At 45.7% G+C, this 20,373-nt stretch overlaps 1 pseudogene across 1 annotated transcript in view; it reads right to left on the reverse strand.

Moving 5' to 3' along the window:
* The window catches only part of LOC311112957, a 99,881-nt pseudogene that overhangs the window by 31,975 nt on the left and 47,533 nt on the right, over positions 1-20,373 (reverse strand). The gene's annotated exons all lie outside the window — the stretch shown is intronic.

Raw genomic sequence — 20,373 nt, forward strand, 5'->3', positions numbered from 1 at the left:
CCACATCTGGCAGTGGGTTGTCTCTTGTGAGGCAAACAGGTCCACCTGGGCATCCCCGAATCGAGACCAAATCTGAGACACCACCTGGGGGTGGAGGCGCCACTCCCCGGGAAGAGGACCATGGAGTGGAGGTCTGCAGCATGGTTTGCAATGCCCGGCACATGGATGGCCCTGAGGGAAGCCAAGTGGGGTAGAGCCCACCTGAAGGCAACGGAGTGACCTTGTGCCCCCTTGGTGATTTATGTGATACACTGTGGAGGTGTTGTCTGTTCTCACAAGCACGTGTCTGTCCAGAATGTAAGGGAGCGTGAGGTGAACAGCTTTGAGCTCCAACACATTGATGTGTTCTGAGCTCCAAGGGGGCGCCAACACCCATCTCACCTACTTGCCTTCACAGACAGCCCCCAGCCTGTCCGGAAGGAGTCTGTCATCACTACAGTCCTCCTGGAAGGGAGATTTCCCAGAGGAACCCCCTGAGTTAAGAGAATCCTGTCTCTCCAGGGACGGAGGGTTAGAAGGCACGTGTTTGTCACTTTGAGCTTCACCCGTTTGTCTGCTTTGGGGTGAAGGTGGAATGTATTGAACCATCTCTGGATGGGTCAGGCTCTGAGGAGGCCTAGGAGAACCACGGTCGTTGCTACCACTATCATCCCTAAAATGCTTTGAAACAGTGCAGCATCAAGATGTTCACCGAGGTGGAAACGGTCGAGGAGGTTCAGGATCTTGTCCACTCTCTGTGGGGTGTCATAGTTAGGGAATTGAGAGATAGACCCACGAAAGCTGTCTGCTTTCTGGGCTTCAGATTGCTCTTATCCAAGTTCACTGTTAAGCCCAAGTGCTGGATGTGAGCCATCACCCTCTCTGTCTCCATTATCAGACGCCTGTGAGATGGAGCACAGATCAGACAGTCGTCCAAGTAGGGGAGTATCTTCAGTCCTGCTAATTGGAGAGGAGCCAGAGCTGCTGAGACACAATGTGTGAACCATTTGGCCAAGGAAAGGCCAAATGGTAGGACATTGAACTGGTAGGCCTGTCCTAAAAATGCGAATCACAGGAAGTTTCTGTGACCTGGCCATATCGGGATATGAAAGTAGGCGTCCTTGAGGTCTAGAGAAGTGAACCACTCTCCTGGTGTTCTGGACTGCAAGATGTGGGTCGTGTGTAATATCTTGAAAGGCAGGACCTTCAGACGACATTTCAAGCGTCTGAGGTCGAGGATGGGTTGATAGCCCCCGTCCTTCTTGGGGACTAGAAAATATGTTGAGTAGAATCCAGTTTGCTGTTCGTTAGAGCTTACTCTAGTGATTGCTCCCTTCTGGAGGACGGTGAAGATTTTGTTGTGTAAACTCTGGCTTTGGTTCGGGTCTGTGACCTTGGTCATTCGGACGACTGAAAAGGGAGGGGGCCGCCGTTAAAATTGGAGCCTGTACCTTTGGATAATGTTGCCAGTATCCAGGGGTCTGACACCACCCCTCCCCAGTAGCCGAGAGGATGCTGGGGTGGGCTGTCAACAGCCGGCCCCGCACCCCTAGGCCTGACCACCCTTTCGTCCTCGGCCCTTCGGGGAGGCTTCTTATAAGGCACCGCACAAGAGAAGGTATGGAGCTGTTAGCTTGGTAGCCGCTGCCTTGAGCCGCTGCCAGAATGGCGGGGATCTGAGTTTGGACACCTGCCTCAACACCATGGCTCCTGTCTTGACCATTGGATCTGCTGTGGCGGCAGGGGACCCCTAGGTCTCTACTGTGGCCCTGTAGGCTTGTGGTAACTGTGCTGAACGGTCTCTCTTGTAACACATTAGTGTTTTGTCTTGTCAAGAACCTCCTGAGATCCAGGGTGGAAGACCTGGCTTGGTAGGACTGGTAGGTTGATGAACTGCTTCCATAACTGGAATCCTGGTCCTCTGAGCTCATTGTCTTCCATAGGGCAGGCAAGAGGATGGCTAAGGCATTTCCCATTCATGCAGCACAAGCAGCAGCATTGTAAGCGCGGTACACCAACTGGTTAGTTTTGTCACACTCCTTCCAAAGACAGCGTTGCGTGGGGGTTAAGTGCTTCGGGCCAAGGCGAGTTAAGGCTGCCATGTCTTGTTTGACGGGAGGCATGTCACCCAATCCAGTTTGGGGAACGTAGTTCATCTTGGTGAGCGGTCTACAGCCGGGGTTGAACTGAAGGGAGGGGGGGCATGGGAGAGTTCCATGCCCTTCTGAGCATTTGAAAGTAGTCCTCTGCTGCAGGGATGTCAGTGAGAAGACGTTCCTGAGAAACACCATCCCAGATTCCTCCAGTAGGAGTGGGAACAGGAGCTGAGATGTGTAGCCCTACTATTTTAGCTGCACTAATGAAGCGGGTCCAGTGGCTTGGGCTGTTGCGGTGACCATATTACCACCAGTAAAATTCCATGTGACCATTGAGTCAAGGTAATCTCCTCTTATGCACTCTGGACATGCTTTGGTAGTACCCAACTTGCTAACAAACATCAGGTCCTAATGGCCTGGTACTAAGGGTTCTATTCTCCCTCTAACTACTCTGACATTAATGCAAATGCGATCAAAAATCACATCAAACACTTATTAGCAAAACAGTATCATGCTTTAAAATGCAATCAAATGCAAATTCATTATTTAAAAATCATACAATGTGATTTTATGGATTTTTGTTTTAGATTCCGTCTCTCACAGTTGAAGTGTACCTATGATAAAAATGACAGACCTCTACATGCTTTGTAAGTAGGAAAACCTGCAAAATCGGCAGTGTATCAAATACTTGTTCTCCCCACTGTAGGTCCTGTTTCAAATTATCACTTGGCCACTTTATATGCGCATTCGCTCCGGAATGGGAAACATATCCTTTCTATTTTATTCAGCTAAGTTCAATTATATTCTTTTTACTATAAAATCATAGGATAAAATAATGGCATGGGACTTAGAAGCATATCTTGTCAGCTAAATGAACAAGCCTACAGCCTATGGCATGGAGCATAGCCAGATAACATACAGTAGGCCATTCTGCATGAGATATGCAGTGCCCAGGCAGGAAGGGCACTCATGGTGGCATCACAGGTATCCATCATCGCCCGGCAGAAACTGTAAAACTGTCTGGCAACCTGTGTGGGTCTTTGAACGAAACCAAATAGCTACAGATAGCTGTATCTGGTATATTGAAAACAGGTAAAAGAGTAGAAAATTACAATCTGGAAATCTCTGTGGGTCTGAATGAAACCAAACAGTTACGAATAGCTGTATCTGGTATATGGAAAACAGGTAAAAGAGTAGAAAATACAATCTAGCAACGTGTGTGAGTCTAAAGATATAAAACATCTACGTATAGCTGTGACTGGTAAATTGAGGCAATAGACAAAAGGATACCAACCAGATACAAATAGGGGTGAATAGTGGTGAGAGCACAGTAGAGTAATTCAGTTTATTTAAACCAACCAGCTATGAATAGTGGTGTAGGGTTTAGTGAGTAATTGAATGTGCAGGTGGATCTTGGGTAAGTGTCACACATTCGGATACCTCCTGCGCCATGACCTGTTGCTTCGGCCTGTTATTTCCGAAGTTTTACTTTGTTTTATTTTTATTTTGTTCACAAGTGTTTGTGTCAACACCTGCTACCAACTAGCCAGCTAGCTAGCTAGCTAGCTAGGTTGCATTGGAGCCCGCTCTTTCCTGGAATAGCTAACGAAAATGTCCAGCGCTGTAGAAGCTGTGTTTATTAAACTCTTGTCCGAGATAATATTGACAATCTGGAGTTCCAATGTGGCAATTGTTTGCTAGCGGAGGATTACAGGAATGAGGTGGCTATGCTTAGCAAGCAAATCTCAATTATGCGCGAATGTATGGGGAAAACTGAAATTGGAACTTTCTCGTTCTCAACTCCTATGGCTGGACACCGCTCGGGCCTGATGGATGTTTCCACGCTTTGTCATCTGTCCCTATCAGAATGGCCAGTGCTACCTGGAATTTGCCTGCCAAAGAAGTCTTCTCCATCTGCTTCTTCTCCTCCCTCTTGTAGTGAAGTAGCAGGAGAACAGCAAGAAGATTGTTTCAATCAGCGCTGGTCCCATGTCACAAGTTGTGGAAACCGAAGGCAGCAGCATGCTGCTAAGCGGACGGGAGTGACTGCGATAGGTTCGGAGGAGATTGACATAAGGAATAGCTTCGCTGCACTTGTGCCTGATCTACTTGCGCCTTCATCACTTGGATTGCCTGTGTCTGCTGACTCCAACTGTGCTGAATGCAGCGGCTTCGTCGTAGAGTTCAGCTCATTTTCCTCTCTCTGGATCCAACGGGGCACTGCCTGCTGTGGGAGGTCTGGACCTATCGCCGGGAGCAGCGGGCGTAAGCTATTCTGCTTCTCGTGGGTCCGTGAAAGACTAAATGAATTGTGTGAGGGGTAGGAATGGGCGGATTTCTCCATTCCCTTCTCCGGCCGTTGTATTGGGCGGTTCAATTGTGAGAAATGTCTCAGTCCCTGGAGCAAAAACGTTGTGCTATCCAGGAGCATGAGTAGAGGACATCAATAAGCTGCTTCCAAACATTTGAAACCACCATCAGGAAAGTGTGTCTATCATAGTTCATGTGGGATTCAAAGACATTATGAAAGGCAGCTCAGAACAGCTGAAGATATATTTTAAAGAACTGATTGGGTCACTGCTTGACACCAACAAACGCCCCATAATATCTAGCCCTCTGCCCTACCTGTGGCATTGAATGTTTCAGCAGACTTTTAGCCCTCCATAACTGGCTATGAGACTATTGCAGCTCTGTGGGTGTAACATTTATTGACCATTTTTATACCTTCTGGAAACGAAGCTCGTTTTATAAGGAGGATGGGATTAATCCAAATCATTTGGGTTCCTGGATCATTTCACAGCATTATAAGGCTGCGTTGAGACAATGACTTATCAATGACCCAAGCCCAGCTCAGTTAATTTCTACCATTGTGTCACTGAGTTGTCATAATGCTTCAGCAAATGTACATTATCCCAGGGGCGTTGGAAGACACAATGTAAGTAACCTAATTTACTGTATACTGTATGTCCCTCTAACTGCCCTGAATGCCTCTGCTGATCCCACAGCTATTGTATGCAGTAATCATGTGCTTATGAACCAGAATTATACTGTTAGCACTGGCGGTGTGCCCTAGTAGGAAGTCCACTGTGTGCAGCTCACCCTGCACTAACATAAATAACATGAGCATGTCTACTTCTTCTAAAATTCCCAGTAAAGCAGTGAAAACAATCAAGCATCCCAGAAAAGTGCTAAAAATAGCCCACGTTAACATATGTAGCTTAAGAAACAAGGTTCATAAAATCAATAATTGTCACGATCGTCGTAGTAATGAGTAGACCAAGGCGCAGCGTGAGAAACAAACATGACTTTAATTAGTTAAAGTTTCTAAACAAAACAATACACGACTCGTGAAGTCCACGGTGACACTGACCGAACACGGAACAAAAACCCACAAACCCAAAGTGAAGCACAGACAGTTAAATATGGCTCCCAATCAGAGACAACCAGCAAACAGCTGACACTCGTTGCCTCTGATTGGGAGTCACACAGTCAAACATAGAAAATGACGAACTAGAACACCCAACATAGAAACAGAACACATAGAATGAACACACCCTGGCTCAACATAATGAGTCCCAGAGCCAGGGTGTGACAGTACCCCCCCCCTAAAGGCGCGGACTGCGACCGCGCCTCAACTAAACAAAACAGGGGAGGGCTGGGCGGGCATACCTCCTCGGCGGCGGTTCTGGCTCCGGCCTTGACCACCACCCTCCAATACACCCCCCATAGTGCCCCTGGTCCAGTCTGTCGACTCGCACCCCTGGCTTGGTGCGTGGAGGAGGAACGGGCCTTACCAGGCTGACTTCTCGCACCCCTGGCTTAGTGCGTTTGGCAGGAACAGGCCAGACCGGGCTGGCGACGCGCACCGTAGGTTTGGTGCGAGTGGCAGGAACAGGCCGGGTCGGGCTGGCGACGCGCACCGTAGACTTGGTGCGGGTGGCAGGAACAGGCCGGGTCGGGCTGGCGACGCGCACCGTAGACTTGGTGCGGGTGGCAGGAACAGGCCGGACCGGGCTGGCGACGCGCACCGTAGACTTGGTGCGGGTGGCAGGAACAGGCCGGGTCGGGCTGGCGACGCGCACCGTAGACTTGGTGCGGGTGGCAGGAACAGGCCGGACCGGGCTGGCGACACGCACCGTAGGTTTAGTGCGTGGAGCAGGGACAGGCCGGGCTGGGCTTTTGACGCACACCGTAGGCTTGGTGCGTGGAGCAGGGACAGGCCGGGCTGGGCTGTCGACGCACACCGTAGGCTTGGTGCGTGAAGCAGGGACAGGCCGGACTGGGCTGTGGAGACGGATAGGAGGCCTGGAGTGAATAGCGGCCACCACCCGTCCTGGCTGAATGCCTACCCTCACACACTCTGTGTGAGGCATCCGCACAGGACGTACAGGGCGGTGTACCCCTGGCCTGGTGGCCTTCTGGATCCGCCCCCTTTTCTCCTCCGTCAGCCCCGTCGTCCATGCCGTGTGCCCCCCCCAAAATTTTCTGGGGTTGCCTCACGACCGTCCGACGACGACCCTGATCACGCCGTAGCTCCTCTCTACGGCGCGCCTCCACCGTCTCACTCCATGGCCGGCGATCCATCCCGGCCAGGATTTCCTCCCAGGTCCAGGACCCCTGCCCGTCCAAGATCTGCTCCCACGTCCAGGCTGCCTGCTCCTGGACACGCTGCTTGGTCTTGGTATGGTGGGTTTTTCTGTCACGATCGTCGTAGTAATGAGTAGACCAAGGCGCAGCGTGAGAAACAAACATGACTTTAATTAGTTAAAGTTTCTAAACAAAACAAAACACGACTCGTGAAGTCCACGGTGACACTGACCGAACACGGAACAAAAACCCACAAACCCAAAGTGAAGCACAGACAGTTAAATATGGCTCCCAATCAGAGACAACCAGCAAACAGCTAACACTCGTTGCCTCTGATTGGGAGTCACACAGTCAAACATAGAAAATGACGAACTAGAACACCCAACATAGAAACAGAACACATAGAATGAACACACCCTGGCTCAACATAATGAGTCCCAGAGCCAGGGTGTGACAATAATTTCCTAGTAACAGCTGACATTCATATTCTGACAATCTCTGAAACTCACTCAGATAATGCCTTCGATGATACAGTGTTAGCAATACATGGTTATAACATCTACAGAAAAGACAGAAATGCCAAAGGTGGAGGTGTTGCCGTTTATATTTAGAACCACATTCTTAGAGAGGATCTCATGTTAAATACTGTTGAAGTAATATGTCTACAGGTTCATTTGCCTCACCTAAAGCCCATTCTGGTGGGAAGCTGCTATAGACCACCAAGTGCTAACAGTCAGTATATAGATAACATGTGAATTGCTTGATAATGTATGTGATATAAACAGAGGTATATTTTATGGTTGATTTTAATATTGATTGGGTTTCATCAGGCTGCCCACTCAAGAGAAAGCTTCAAACTGTTACTAGTGCCTGCAACCTGGTTCAGGTTATCAGTCAACCTACCAGGGTAGTTAGAAACAGCACAGGAATAAAATCATCAACATGTATTGATCACAACTTTACTAATGCTGCAGAAATTTGCTTTAAAGCAGTATCCAAATCCAGCGGATGTAGTGATCACAATATAGTAGCCATATCTAGGAAAACTAAAGTTCCAAAGGCTGGGCCTAATATAGTGTATAAGAGGTCATACAATACGCTTTGTAGTGATTCCTATGTTGTTGATGTAAAGAATATTTGTTCGTCTGTGGTGTGTAATGAGGAGCAACCAGACGCTGCACTTGACACATTTATGAAATTGCTTATCCCAGTTACTAATAAGCATGCACCCATTAAGAAAATGTCTGTAAAACTGTTAAATCCCTGTGGATTGATGAGGAATTGAAAAATTGTATGGTTGAGAGGGATGAGGCAAAAGGAATGGCAAATAAGTCTGGCTGCACAGCCGATTGGCAAACGTACTGTAAATTGAGAAATCATGTGAGAAATCATTTATTTTTATTTTGTATTGTTATTTAAAAAAATTAACCTTTATTTAACTAGGCAAGTCAGTTAAGAACAAATTCTTATTTACAATAAAACATTTAAATATAGGACAAAACACACATCACGAAAAGAGAGACACCACAACACTACATAAAGAGAGACCGAAGACAACAACACATCATGGCAGCAACACATGACAACAACACGGTAGCAATACAACATGGCAGCAGCACAACATGGTAGCAGCACAAAACATGGTACACACATTATTGTGCACAGATAAGAGCACAAAGGGCAAGAAGTTAGAGACAACAATACATCACGCGAAGCAGCCACAAGTGTCAGTAAGAATGTCCATGATTGAGTCTTTGAATGAAGAGATGGAGATAACACTGTCCAGTTTGAGCGTTTTTTTGCAGCTCATTCCAGTCACTAGATGCTCGAGAGCACCTTTACCTGCCGATCTATAAATTACCTCTCCGTAATCTAGCATGGGTAGGATGGTCATCTGAGTCAGGGTTCGTTTGGCAGCTGGGGTGAAAGAGGAGCTATTACGATAGAGGAAACCAAGTCTAGATTTAACCTTAGTCTTAGAGAGCTTCCTACTGCCTGAGTTATGTTGTTGATGTATTGAATAAAAATAAGAAGAAACTACACTATGAAACAAAGATAAATGGCATAATGAATGATAGTAAATAGCTTTGGAGCACCTTAAATGAAATTTTGGCCAAAAATGCAAACTCAGCTCCATCATTCATTGAATCAGATGGCTCATTCATCACAAAACCCACAAAACTACTTTAATGATTTTTTAATTGGCAAGATTAGCAAATTTAGGCATGACATGCCAGCAACAAATGCTGATACTACACATCCAAGTATAACTGATCCATATTACGAAAGACAAGCATTGTAATTTTGAATTCTGTAAAGTGAGTGTGGAAGAAGTGAAAAAAGTACTGTTGCCTATCAACAATGACAAGCCACCGGGGTCTTACAACTTGGATGGAAAATTACTGAGGATAATAGCGGACGATATTGCCACTCCTATTTGCCATATCTTCAATCTAAGCCTACTAGAAAGTGTGTTCCCTCAGGCCTGGAGGGAAGCAAAAGTAATTCCTCTACCCAAGAATAATAAACCCCCCTTTACTAGCTCAAATAGCCAACCAATCAGCCTGTTACCAACCCTTAGCAAACTTTTGGAAAAAATTGTGTTTGACCAGATACAATGCTATTTTATTGTAAACAAATTGACAACAAACTTTTAGCACACTTATAGGGAAGGACATTCAACAAGCACAGCACTTACACAAATGACGGATGATTGGCTGAGAGAAATTGATGATAAAAAGATTGTGGGAGCTGTTTTGTTAGACTTCAGTGCAGCTTTTGACATTATCGATCATAGTCTGCTGATGGAAAAACATATGTGTTATGGATTTACACCCCCTGCTATATTGTGGATAAAGTGTTACCTGTTAGCTGTCTAGGCCCCTTACTTTTTTAAATCTTTCCTAATGACATGACACTGGCCTTGAGTAACGCCAGTGTGGCTATGTATGCCGATGACTCAGCACTATACACGTCAGCTACTACAGCGAGTGAAATCACTGCAACACTTAACAAAGAGCTGCTCAATTGGCTCAGAACAGGGTAGCACGGCTGGCCCTTAAATTAACACGGAGAGCTAACATTAATAATATGCATGTAAATCTCTCATGGCTCAAAGTCGAGGAGAGATTGACTTCATCATTACTTGTTTTTGTAAGAAGTGTTGACATGCTGAATGCACTGAGGTGTCTGTTTAAACTACTAGCACACAGCTCGGACACCGATGCATACCCCACAAGACATGTCACCAAAGGTCTCTTTACAATCCCCAAGTCAAGAACAAACTATGGGAGGCGCAAAGTACTACATAGAGCCATGGCTTCATGGAACTCCCTTCCACATCAGGTAACTGATGCAAGCAGTAGAATCGGATTTAAAAAACAGATCAAAATAAACCTTATGGAACAGTGGGGAATGTGAAGAGACACAGGCACAGACACACATACACATGTTAAGACACGCACTCTACACACACATGCACATGGATGTTGTATTGTAAATATGTGGTCGTGGAGTGGTGGCCTAAGGGAACACACTGAATGTTTTGGGTAATGTGTTATGAAATGTAATGTCATGTAGTATTTTCAACTGTATGTAACTGTCTTATGTTGCTGGACCCCAGGAAGAGTAGCTGCAGCATAAAACCAAGGAGGTACTGAAACGAAAATAATTATGTTTATTTAAACCAACCAACTACGAATTGTGGTGTAGGGTTTACTAACAGTATAAAACCAAGGAGGTACTGTGGAAAAATGTACCAACGCAGTGATGCTAGTGAGAGAGCTAACTAAATTAGCCCACTGACAGGAAAGTTAGCTAGAATGGGCAGGAGAAAACCAGACTGGGCTAAATGGCCACTTGAACACAAGCTCCGCTGTAATAAAACACCTAGAAAATGAGCGAGTCTCCCGCTGGTGCAAAAGTACGAGTGGGAAAGGAGAGAAAAAGAGTAGTGGAGTAAACCACTGCAATCCTCAGGGACATAAGGCGCCAACGAGTGGCTAGCTACACACAACAAAATCTCATACCTTAATGAAGCTATACGACGAGGCGAGAAATGCAAAGCGGTTGAAGCGGACTTGACCTCCCCTTTTATAGCTAAGAGGTAAGTCCCGCCTCTAGGTGATAGGGCATGACCTTTCTGATATACACTATCGGTCAAAAGTTTTAGAACACCTACTCATTCAAGGGTTTTTCTTTATTTTTACTATTTTCTACATGGTATAAAAATAGTGAAGACATCAAAACTATGAAATAACACTTATGGAATCATGTATTAACCAAAAAAGTGTTAAACAAATCAAAATATATTTTATATTTGAGATTCTTCAAGTCGCCACCCTTTGCCTTGATGACAGCTTTGCACACTATTGTCATTCTCTCAACCAGCTTCACCTGGACTGCTTTCCCAAAAGTCTTGAAGGAGTTCCCACATATGCTGAGCACATGTTGGCTGCTTTTCCTTCACTCTGCGGTCCGACTCACCCCAAACAATCTCAATTTGGTTGAGGTCGGGGGATTGTGGAGGACAGGTCATATGATGCAGCACTTCATCACTCTCCTTCTTGGTCAAATAGCCCTTACACAGCTTTATTCGTCTTTTTACAAGCAAGTCAGTTTCAAATGAGTTTGGAAGAGAAGCAATGCACTTAAAGTTTAAGTTCACCCGAAAACACTTCAGGGCCCTTCATAACACTTGCCTGGAAGTTTGTCAGTACCCCAGACAGATTGTAGGTCATTGCTTGAGTGGCTAGCTTTGCACTTAACTGGCTAACAGTAGCTACTAAGGGTGTTATAACCTACATTTATTTTTGTTTTGTTTTTACATACTGGTAACAAGAGTCGTTCAAGGGAATTCGGGACATGGGTGACTAGTTAACATTAGGTTGGCTCTCTCTGTGTGTTTCATGCCGTCGGAGGAGGGGTGGTTCGTTGGCAGAGAGCAATGGCTAGCTAGTATGCTAACTATTCTAGCTAACTAACTGGCTGAATAAGTTGACGACGTACTCACTCAAACTGTCAAAACTAACCCAAAACTTTACACAACGTTAGACACGGACACGAATGATCTGTTTGGCGTGTTAACACACTGGTTTGTTGTAACCGAGTATTGACGCTAAACCGTGTTATTGGAGGCTGGCATGCTAGTTGGCTATGGCGTCATAGGATTCGGTGCCCTGGACGGTTTTTCACGGAAGAATACTGTACCAAGTTAGCTAGCTGAATAAACTAAGTTAGAGTCTATTCCTAGAAAACTTTGAACCACTGTAGTTTACAACAATTATAATTTCTAAAGTGGAAGTTGGGAGAGTTATATTTGAGTGTTTCAGTGAAATGTAAGTGAGGGAGGCCCCGCTCTCTTGCTTTCCCAGATGTTTAGTTCATTTCATTCTGATCTCCTTTGCATTATTGTAGCCTTTTTCTGTAGCCTGTCAACTATGTGTCTGTCTATTCCTGTTCTCTCCTCTCTGCACAGGCCATACAAACGCTTCACACTGCGTGGCTGCTGCCACTCTAATCTGGTGGTCCCTGCACGCACGACCCACGTGGAGTTCCAGGTCTCCGGCAGCCTCTGGAACTGCCATTCTGCGGCCAACAAGGCAGAGTTAATCTCAGCCTATGCTACCCTCCAGTCCCTTATCGTCTTGGTGCTGAAGGAAACATGGATTACCACAGAAAACACTGCTACTCCTACTGCTCTTTCCTCGTCTGACCATGTGTTCTCGCATACCCCGAGAGCATCTGGTCAGCGCGGCAGTGGCACAGGAATCCTCATCTCTCCCAAGTGGACATTCTCTCTTTTTCCCCTGACCCATCTGTCTATCTCCTCATTTGAATTCCATGCTGTCACAGTCACTAGCCCATTCAAGCTTAACATCCTTGTCATTTATCGCCCTCCAGGTTCCCTTGGAGTTCATCAATGAGCTTGACGCCTTGATAAGTTCCTTTCCCTGAGGATGGCTCACCCCTCACAGTTCTGGGTGACGTTAACCTCGCTACGTTTGACTTTGACTCATTTCTCTCTGCCTCCTTCTTTCCACTCCTTTCCTCTTTTGACCTCACCCTCTCACCGTCCCCCCCTACTCACAAGGCAGGCAATACGCTTGACCTCATCTTTACTAGATGCTGTTCTTCTACTAATCTCACTGCAACTCCCCTCCAAGTCTCCAACCACTACTTTGTATCCCTTTCTCTCTCGCTCTCCTCCAACACTACTCACTCTGCCCCTACTCCGATGGTAATGTGCCGTCGCAACCTTCGCTCTCTCTCTCCCGCTACTCTCTCCTCTTCCATCCTATCATCTCTTCCCTCTGCTAAATCCTTCTCCCTCCGATCTCCTGAATCTGCCTCCTCAACCCTCCTCTCCTCCCTTTCTGCATCTTTTGACTCTCTATGTCCCCTATTCTCCCGGCCGGCTCGGTCCTCCCCTCCTGCTCCGTAGCTTGACGACTCATTGCGAGCTCACAAAAGAGGGCTCCGGGCAGCCGAGCGGAAATGGAGGAAAACTAGACTCCCTGCGGACCTGTCATATTTTCACTCCCTCCTCTCTACATTCTCTTCCTCTGTTTCCGCTGCTAAAGCCACTTTCTACCACTCTAAATGTCAAGTCTCTGCCTCTAACCCCAGGAAGCTCTTTGCCACCTTCTCCTCCCTGCTTAATCCTCCTCCTCCTCCCCCTCCCTCATCCCTCTCTGTGGATGACTTTGTCAACCATTTTGAAAATAAGGTTAATTTATTAAGTCAAATGACACCGTTGGTCCTGCTCACACTGCCCTACCCTATGCTTTGACTTCTTTCTCCCCTCTCTCTCCAAATGAAATCTTGCGACTTGTGACGGCCGGCCGCCCAACAACCTGCACGCTTGACCCTATCCCCTCCTCTCTTCTCCAGACCATTTCCGGAGACCTTCTCCCTTACCTCACCTCGCTCATCAACTCATCCTTGACCGCTGGCCATGTCCCTTCCGTCTTCAAGAGAGCGAGAGTAGCACCCTCCTCAAAAAACCTACACTCGATCCCTCCGATGTCAACAACTACAGACCAGTATCCCTTCTTTATTTTCTCTCCAAAACTCTTGAGCGTGCCGTCTCTAGCCAACTCTCCTGCTATCTCTCTCAGAATGACCTTCTTGATCCAAACCAGTCAGGTTTCAAGACTGGTCATTCAACTGAGACTGCTCTTCTCTGTGTCACGGAGGCTCTCTGCACTGCTAAAGCTAACTCTCTCTCCCCTGCTCTTATCCTTCTAGACCTATCCGCTGCCTTTGATACTGTGAACCATCAGATCCTCCTCTCCACCCTCTCCGAGTTGGGCATCTCCGGCGCTGCTCACTCTTGGATTGCGTCCTACTTGACAGGTCGCTCCTACCAGGTGGCGTGGTGAGAATCTGTCTCCGCACCATGTGCTCTCACCACTGGTGTCCCCCAGGGCTCAGTTCTAGGCCCTCTCCTATTCTCTCTATACATCAAGTCACTTGGCTCTGTCATATCCTCACATGGTCTCTCCTATCATTGCTACGCAGACGACACACAAATAATTTTCTCCTTTCCCCCTTCTGATAACCAGGTGGCGAATCGCATCTCTGCATGTCTGGCAGACATATCAGTGTGGATGTCGGATCACCACCTCAAGCTGAACCTCGGCAAGACGGAGCTGCTCTTCCTCCCGGGGAAGGACTGCCCGCTCCATGATCTCGCCATCATGGTTGACAACTCCATTGTGTCCTCCTCCCAGAGTGCAAAGAACCTTGGCGTGACCCTGGACGATACCCTGTCGTTCTCCGCTAACATCAAAGCGGTGACCCGATCCTGCAGGTTCATGCTCTACAACATTCGTAGTGTACGACCTTACCTTACACAGAAAGCGGCACAGGTCCTAATCTAAGCACTTGTCATCTCCCGTCTGGATTACTGCAACTCACTGTTGGCTGGGCTCCCTGCCTGTGCCTTTAAACCCCTTCAACTTATCCAGAACGCTGCAGCCCGTCTGGTGTTCGACCTTCCCAAGTTCTCTTATGTCACCCCGCTCCTCCACATACTCCACTGGCTTCCAGTTGAGGCTCGCATCTACTACAAGACCATGGTGCTTGCCTACGGAGCTGTGAGGGGAACGGCACCTCCTTACCTTCAGGCTCTGATCAGACCCTACACCCAAACGAGGGCACTACGTTCATCCACCTCTGGCCTGCTAGCCCCCCTACCTCTACGGAAGCACAGTTTCCGCACAGCCCAGTCAAAGCTATTCGCCCAATGGTGGAACAAGCTCCCCCAAGACGCCAGGACAGCGGAGTCACTGAACACCTTCCGGAGACACTTGAAACCCTACCTCTTTAAGGAATACCTGGAATAGTATAAAGTAATCCTTCTTCCCCCACCCCCCATAACATTTTTAAAAAATAGCAAATGACAAAAAATGACAAGAAAAATAAATTAAAAAGGGTGGTTGTCCCACTGGCTATCATAAGTTCAATGCACCAATTTGTTAGTTGCTCTGGATAAGAGCGTCAGCTAAATGATGTAAATGTAAATGTAAATGTATTTACATTTCTGTATTTTTATATAAAAAGGCAAAATTTCAGAAATTACCTAAAATGCATGAAAAACGATGTGTATTTACCATTACATAAAAAACTATTGGTGTCTCTGTATTGAATTGCGAAATGAATGTGTTTTTTATCTAAAAAGTATAAAAACACAAAGATCTTCCATATCATCTGTAATCTGTTGATACTCTTTATTGTGATTCTAAGATTAATAATTACAGGAGGCGTAATGAAGGAGCGTCTTACTATTGGTCTTCAAGAAAGGAAGTCAGGATGACAGCATAAAAAACAAAGAGATGAGAGCTAGTAGCTAGGCTAACAGTTGGTAGTGGTTTCCAATATCTGAAGTAAAGTTTTAGGCGAATAGTACTCAAGTAGCTGAGTAACTTTAGGGAAGTAAGTAGGCAGAATATCTGTCCAAAATGAGATGCATTGTACCGGTGTGCAATAATGATGGTGTTGGAGTCGTGCCTGGCCATGCAGTCATGGGTAAACAGGGAGTACAGGAGGGGACTGAGCACGCACCCCTGAGGGGCCCCTGTGTTGAGGATCAGCGTGGCAGATGTGTTGTTACCTACCCTTACCACCTAGGGGCGGCCCGTCAGGAATTCCAGGATCCAGTTGCAGAAGGAGGTTTTTAGTCCCAGGGTCCTTAGCTTAGTGATGAGCTTTGAGGGCACTATGGTGTTGAACGCTGAGCTGTAGTCAATGAATAGCATTCTCACGTAGGTGTTCCTCTTGTCCAGGTAGGAAAGGGCAGTGTGGAGTGCAATAGAGATTGCATCATCTGTGGATCTGTTGGGGCGGTATGCAAATTGGAGTGGGTCTATGGTGGTCTGCTTATTATAGACTCTGTCAGGGACATGTTGAAAATGTCAGTGAAGACACTTGCCAGTTGGTCAGCGCATGCTCGGAGTACACGTCCTGGTAATCCGTCTGGCCCTGCGGCCTTGTGAATGTTGACCTGCTTAAAAGTCTTACTCACATCGGCTACAGATAGCTTGGTCACATAGTCATCCGGAACAGCTGATGCTCACACTGATCTCACACTGATCACTCCAGTCTCCATGGGTGTAAATTATTCCTGGATGGGATTCTTTTGAGTCATGTCTGAACCAATAGACATTGTGTTCTCCTGCACAGCTCTCAGTGTGTATTGTAAAGTTCAGATTCACAGAGTCTCCTGGCTGGACTGAACCAGAAACAGATTGCTGGAGCACAGTCATGTTTCTGGACCCTGAACCTGATAAGAAAGATGATATGTTTCCAATGTTTGAACTTAACATTTGCTGAATACATACAATGATATGTGATTCTGTAAATACCTGATATAAAATGTTAGTAGATGTTAAGTCCCCTATATAGGGGACTTTGAGTGGTTTTGGACCGGTTCTGACTGACATGTTGGTGTATAAAGCGCTTTGTGAACGTCCTAGGGTTCAGTACTTTATAGTGCAAGAAGGCCCCATCTGTCTGATCTCTGCTACCAGTGTCAGCGGAGCTGACTTGAAGTGTGAGGTTTCCCACCCAACATTTGCAGAGGTAAATTACATGTCACTTTTTCTGGCCTATCTAGACAAAGAATCAATTTGCTCTCCCTCTGAGCGAAGGAGCCCAGCCAGAGAGAGATGACATATGAAAGGGGACAGTCTGAGTAGGGTCTATCTGAGGGCCACAGACTGGGGGGCCCACCAAGTAGTGTCACGCGAGAGTTGGGTTCAACAGGGTCTGGCTCCAGCGGATTTGTGTACTAGCTAGCAGAAAATGCTCTGTCATATGAAATGGGGCCAAATGTATATTGTCACTAAATACAGTGGCTTGCAAATATATTAACCCCCCTTGGCATTTTTCTATTTTGTTGCCTTTCAACCTGGAATTAAAATTGATTTTTGGGGGGTTTGTATAATTGGATTTACACAACATGCCTACAACTTCGAAGATGCAAAATATTTTTTCTTGTGAAACAAACAAGAAATAAGACAAAAAAACAGAAAACTTGAGCGTGCATAACTATTCACCCGCCCCAAAGTCAATACTTTGTAGAGCCACCTTTTGCAGCAATTACAGCTGCAAGTCTCTTGGGTTATGTCTCTATAATCTTGGCACATCTAGCCACTGGGATTTTTGCCCATTCTTCAAGGCAAAACTGCTCCAGCTCCTTCAAGTTGGATGGGTTCCGCTGGTGTGCAGCAATCTTTAAGTCATACCACAGATTCTCAATTGGATTGAGGTCTGGGCTTTGACTAGGCCATTCCAAGACATTTCAATGTTTCCCCTTAAACCACTCGAGTGTTGCTTTAGCAGTATGCTTAGGGTCATTGTCCTGCTGGAAGGTGAACCTCCGTCCCAGTCTCAAATCTCTGGAAGACTGAAACAGGTTTCCCACAATAATTTCCCTGTATTTAGCGCCATCCATCATTCCTTCAATTCTGACAAGTTTCCCAGTCCCTGCCGATGGTGTTCTCAGGGTGATGAGAGGTGTTGGGTTTGCGCCAGACATAATGTTTTGCTTGATGGCTAAAGAGCTCAATTTTAGTCTCATCTGACCAGAGTACCTTCTTCCATATATTTGGGGAGTCTCCCACATGCCTTTTGGTGAACACCAAACATGTTTGCTTATTTTTTTTCTTTAAGCAATGGCTTTTTTCTGGCCACTCTTCCATAAAGCCCAGTTCTGTGGAGTGTACGGCTTAAAGTAGTCATATGGACAGATACCGCAATCTCCGCTGTGGAGCTTTGCAGCTCCTTCAAGGTTATCTTTGGTCTCTTTGTTGCCTCTCTGATTAATGCCCTCCTTGCTTGCCTGGTCCGTGAGTTTTGGTGGGCGGCCCTCTCTTGGCAGGTTTGTTGTGGTGCCATATTCTTAAAATTTTTGAATAATGGATTTAATGGTGCTCCGTGGGATGTTCAAAGTTTCAGATATTTCTTTATAACCCAACCCTGATCTGTACTTCTCCACAACTTTGTCCCTGACCTGTTTGGAGAGCTCCTTGGTCTTCATGGTGCTGCTTGCTTGGTGGTGCCCCTTGCTTAGTGGTGTTGCAGACTCTGGGGACTTTCAGAACAGGTGTATATACAGTGGGGAAAAAAAGTATTTAGTCAGCCACCAATTGTGCAAGTTCTCCCACTTTAAAAAGATGAGAGAGGCCTGTAAGTTTCATCATAGGTACACGTCAACTATGACAGACAAATTGAAAAGAAATTTCCAGAAAATCACATTGTAGGATTTTTTATGAATTTATTTGCAAATTATGGTGGAAAATAAGTATTTGGTCAATAACAAAAGTTTCTCAATACTTTGTTATATACCCTTTGTTGGCAATGACACAGGTCAAACGTTTTCTGTAAGTCTTCACAAGGTTTTCACACACTGTTGCTGGTATGTTGGCCCATTCCTCCATGCAGATCTCCTCTAGAGCAGTGATGTTTTGGGGCTGTCGCTGGGCAACACGGACTTTCAACTCCCTCCAAAGATTTTCTATGGGGTTGAGATCTGGAGACTGGCTAGGCCACTCCAGGACCTTGAAATGCTTCTTATATGGTCACCTACAAACAGAACCACACAGGGGGACCTAGTGAATGACCTGCAGAGAGCTGGGACCAAAGTAACAAAGCCTACCATCAGTAACACACTACACCGCCAGGGACTCAAATCCTGCAGTGCCAGACGTGTCCCCCTGCTTAAGCCAGTACATGTCCAGGCCCGTCTGAAGTTTGCTAGAGTGCATTTGGATGATCCAGAAGAGGATTGGGAGAATGTCATATGGTCAGAAGAAACTAAAATAGAACTTTTTGGGAAAAACTCAACTCGTCTTGTTTGGAGGACAAAGAATGCTGAGTTGCATCCAAAGAACACCATACCTACTGTGAAGCATGGGGGTGGAAACATCATGCTTTGGGGCTGATTTTCTGCAAAGGGACCAGGACGACTGATCCGTGTAAAGGAAAGAATGAATGGGGCCATGTATCGTGAGTTTTGAGTGAAAACCTCCTTCCATCAGCAAGGGCATTGAAGATGAAACGTGGCTGGGTCTTTCAGCATGACAATGATCCCAAACACACCGCCCGGGCAACGAAGGAGTGGCTTCGTAAGAAGCATTTCAAGGTCCTGGAGTGGCCTAGCCAGTCTCCAGATCTCAACCCTATAGAAAATCTTTGGAGGGAGTTGAAAGTCTGTGTTGCCCAGCGACAGCCCCAAAACATCACTGCTCTAGAGGAGATCTGCATGGAGGAATGGGCCAACATACCAGCAACAGTGTGTGAAAACCTTGTGAAGACTTACAGAAAACGTTTGACCTGTGTCATTGCCAACAAAGGGTATATAACAAAGTATTGAGAAACTTTTGTTATTGACCAAATACTTATTTTCGACCATAATTTGCAAATAAATTCATTAGAAATCCTACAATGTGATTTTCTGGATTTTCTTCTCTCAATTTGTCTGTCATAGTTGACCTGTACCTATGATGAAAATTACAGGCCTCTCTCATCTTTTTAAGTGGGAGAACTTGCACAATTGGTGGCTGACTAAATACTTTTTTCACCCACTGTATACTGAGATCATGTGACAGATCATATGACACTTAGATTGCACACAGGTGGACTTTATTTAACTAATTATGTGACTTCTGAAGGTAATTGGTTGCACCAGATCGTATTTAGGGGCTTCATAGCAAAGGGGGTGAATATACTGTATATTCACGCATCACTTTTCCGTTATTTATTTTGTAGATTTTTTTTAAATAAGTCATTTTTTTCATTTCACTTCACCAATTTAGACTGTTTTGTGTATGTCCATTACATGAAATCCAAATAAAAATCCATTTAAATTACAGGTTGTAATGCAACAAAATAGGAAAAACTCCAAGGGGGATGAATACTTTTGCAAGGCACTGTATGATAATATTTATAGTATTTTACAGTTATAAGAAAGGTGAACTCTTATAGTAAGTTGATTATAATTTGATTGTTGCTATATTTAGAAAGCATTTCAGCAATTTCAAGTCATATTCCCCCACTTTTGTTGAACAGGAAAAAAATCACACATGATTTTAATATTTTCATATTTTCATAATATTTGTAATATGTACTTGAGCTTGTGTCCTCAAAAGAGAGTACACCTCAGCAATGTGTAACTATTTTTACCAGAAAGGTGAGTTCTAGAGCTTTC

This window comes from Coregonus lavaretus, assembly GCF_964263955.1.
Source record: "Coregonus lavaretus genome assembly, chromosome: 39".
Classification (NCBI taxonomy): Eukaryota; Metazoa; Chordata; class Actinopteri; order Salmoniformes; family Salmonidae; genus Coregonus; species Coregonus lavaretus.